Below are 3879 nucleotides of genomic sequence, written 5' to 3' on the forward strand. Positions count from 1 at the left end.
TAGGGTGGAAACATTGTCCGGGATGTCCCAACACCACCTGGCTCCTCCCACTCCCTCACACAACTTCCTGTAGGTAACCCGTGAACTTGAAGGTGTGTGAAACTTTCTTGATGCACCTACAACCTGAATTTATGTGCATGTTATACAATCCATAAAACCCTTGTTCTTCATCACCAGGTAATGAGAACCACAGGGAGCATCCTTTTCTTTTTTCTTAGTTTTTATCTTTCTTTGACAGGTAGAAAGATGTGGAGTCTGTAGAAAATACTACAAGTTTCTACGGCCACATTCTAAAGCTTCAATGACTGCTGTCTTCTGATGGAAGATCAGTGCGGTTTTCAGTATTTTTATTGAATACATCAAACATTTTAGAGCACTTTCTATTTTTAGTGGTGGGTGAGAACACTTATGAGAAGAAAATGAGTCTTCTATGTTTAAGCTATTTCTCTATAGTTCAACTACGTACACATGTATAAACATTTTTATTTTGTGTTGTAGTTAATTACTGTGAGATTAATTTGAAGGACAGCTGATAATTCAACTCTCTTCAATAACTAAAATGAGTTGCAGCTTAGTTATTTTCACTATGCGGCGATGAGAGTCATTCCTTAGCCTACTAATATTTAAGCAGGCCAGGAGAATGGCTCTGTGTCATTTTAGGTAAAGAATGTGTTAACATTTAAGAAAAAATATTATTTAAAGTAAAATATTTTTTTTACTTTGACATCAATTCTTCCGAACTGAGCTAGCAGCAGCCGGAGTAGTTCGGAGAGTTTTGGAATGTGGTTGGTGAAGCAGCCGTAGCTGGAACAGGAATGGTGAGTCTCTGAGCGAGGATCTGCCCCAAGTCTCAGCCTCGCCCACTCTGGGCCGGCTGCGCCTGGGAGGAGGTAAGCCTGCAGCTCCTACCTGGAAGGATTTCAACATTCCCACCATTGTTGATCTGATGCATGCTGAGGAGGAGTGAGTTGACCTACTTTAGGGGAACAGAGGGAGCATTTGCCTAACTGCAGAGCCCCATGCCCTCGTACCCACTGAGCACACTCTGGGGTTGTGTATCCAACATGGAATTGTAGAAAGTAACTTTGCTGCCGACTGTTGACATTTTAGGGTTTTTAAATGTTATAGCGCCAGGTGGAAAGAAAATGTCATTCAGCTCGTTCATTTTTAGAAATGCGAAGACACGTTAAATGACTTGCCCAACATTACCTAGTTAGGCAGTGGCAAGGCCAGAATGAACATTTAGGTATTTCAATTGATTGTTTACGATCATTACCACAAAGGAAAGATGTAATGTTTCAATAGCCCCTTCCCCATTCAAGGGCAAAGGCCCACATACAATGAAAAGCAATTATATCAACCTCAGTGAATTGTCTCTTTAAAATTTCTCTCCCAGATTTAAAATTTTAAATAATTTTAAATAATTTTATTATAATTTTGAGAGATATAATCTACTCACATTTGCTTCAATATATTCAGATAAGATCAACTCCCACACTGGATTAATATACTTATGAGTATTGTACAGACTACTAAATCAATCGATACCAATAAACTGATTAGCTCAGAAAGAATCCTCTCTTTTTGGTAGTAGAACAACATCTCACCCCACCTTTATTTTTCATCCTTTGGAAACTGTCCGCCCTGGATACAAGCATAATGCCGAGAAAATAGAATTCGATTTGTCTCTCAAATTCTTGGATAAGTTTATGGGCTCACAACTGTCATTTTGGAAGCAGGAAAGTGACATCCAAAGTCCAACTCAAAGAGCTACATTTGGAACAGATGTTAAATAAGTACAGTTCTTCCCCACCGCAGAATGTTAACAATGACGTTATCTCCTTACAAACCCACAGCCCATGGAAAGCGTCAGCGGCACGATAAAGAGAGATGGGGGGTCCAAATGTGACACCGTGAGCTCCAATGTGGAATTATCCATATCTCAGAGATTTTCCTTCAGAGGCTTCTATCGAGAAACTGTGATCTTTTAAAATGGTTGTTGTGATGTTGTTGTTGCTACCATCCCCAAAAGGTGGATCCCATGGTACTTCAACATCTCTTTGTTGTCTATGTCTATGAGTTGTGCTGAGTTGTGCATATAAGTTCTTTGATCCCCAACATCTTGAAACTAACAAAACAGGTCTTAACTAATATGTATTGCCTATAAATCAATTATATATCAAAATTACATAAGAGCAGCAGGTCAAATAGGAGAGAGGTTGAGGAAAAGCTTTCTAAAAAAAAAGTGAACAGAGAATAAGGTGCAGCCTTACCCATAAATGTACGGTGTGTAAAAACGATAATAACTGAAATAATTAAAACAAATAAACAAAACAGGACAGAACAAAGAAACAAACACCCAGTAACACAAGAGTTAAAAAAAGAAAAGTAAAACAAGAACCCTGAAACTGGGAGAGAATTTCTACTTTCTGCTTGAGTTGCCATTAAGTGCTGCTTTTCCCACGATGTTGAACTAAGTTTACGAAAACAGTTCTTTAGGTTTTATAAACGGAAGCCTTGAGTGCAGCAGGGGCCATGCCAAGAAATTTGTCTGCAAGTCCAATTCAACGCTCTTGTCAGAGTCTCTCTAGGATCAAACAACCAACACGCTCCCGTGGATCAAGCTCCTTCCCCACTACCCCTCTCAGCAGGAGTGACCTCTCAGGAGACTCCAAGCCTTCGTGCAAGGGGGCCTGTGGTTTAGCTGCTCACGCATTCTGGAAGACATGCCTGAAGATGTATGATTTTCATTTTGATACCAATCAATTTTTCCCAGCTACATTAATTGACATGTGAAGGGTTTTTTTTTTTGATGGTTCTTCTTTTAAGAAAAAATAATGAATTGTTTTTATTTTAGAATAAAGTTATTAACACCTGAAAAAAGTTGAGTTAAATTAAAAATTTATAAGTTTTTGGAAATATTTTAAACGTTACTGCAAAACAAGATAAGAATGTATTTATGTTTATGCTTAGGTAAGATCTTAAAATAACAATTGCACAATATCAAGTTTGCTGGGATTATAGAAGGCATAATGTTTTTTGAGATGTTAATTTCTAAAAACATCAATATTTATACCCTAAACTTACCACAGAAATTCTAGAAAATTCAAAAACATACAGTACTATTCCATTAAATTAGGATGTTTCTAAAAATTTATCCATCATAGTGTAAAAACTATAGAAATTGATACAGTTAAAACAAACAAACATTAAAAAAACAGTAAGAAGAGTTTTAAAAATAGTGAAACAAAAACCCTTAAAACTGGGAGGTAATTCAATTTTGTTATCCAATTTGTTGAAATGTAATTGTCCATAGTAGGTTCTTATGATCTTTTGTATTTCTGTAGTATCAGTTGCAATGTCTCCTCTTTTATTCCTGATTTTATTTGACTCATCTCTTGTTTTTCTTAGTCTAGCTAAAGTTTTATCAATTTTTTTCTCTTTTTTAAAAAATGAATTCTTAGTTTCATTGTTTTTTTTTCTGTTGAATTCATTATAAAGAAGTGATTATATGGAACTAAAAAACCCCAAAAAACCTCAGCAATCTTGAGAAAGAAGAACAAAGTAGGAGGAATCACATTACCTGATAACAAACTGTATTACTAGGCCACTGAATCAAAACAGTCTGGTATTGGCATAAAAACAAACACATAGGTCAATGGAACAGAATAGAGAGCCCAGAAATAAACCCAAGTCTCTACGGTCAATTAATATTCAACAAAGGGGGCAGAAGAATAAAATGGAATAAAACATAGCCTCTTCAACAAATGGTGTTGGGAGATCTGGACAGGTACATGCAAAAAAAATGAATCTTGACCACCAAATTACACCACACACACAAATAAACTCAAGATGGACAAAAGACTTAAATATAAGTCC

Source organism: Desmodus rotundus, chromosome 4 (genome assembly GCF_022682495.2).
Source record: "Desmodus rotundus isolate HL8 chromosome 4, HLdesRot8A.1, whole genome shotgun sequence".
In the NCBI taxonomy this organism is placed as follows: Eukaryota; Metazoa; Chordata; class Mammalia; order Chiroptera; family Phyllostomidae; genus Desmodus; species Desmodus rotundus.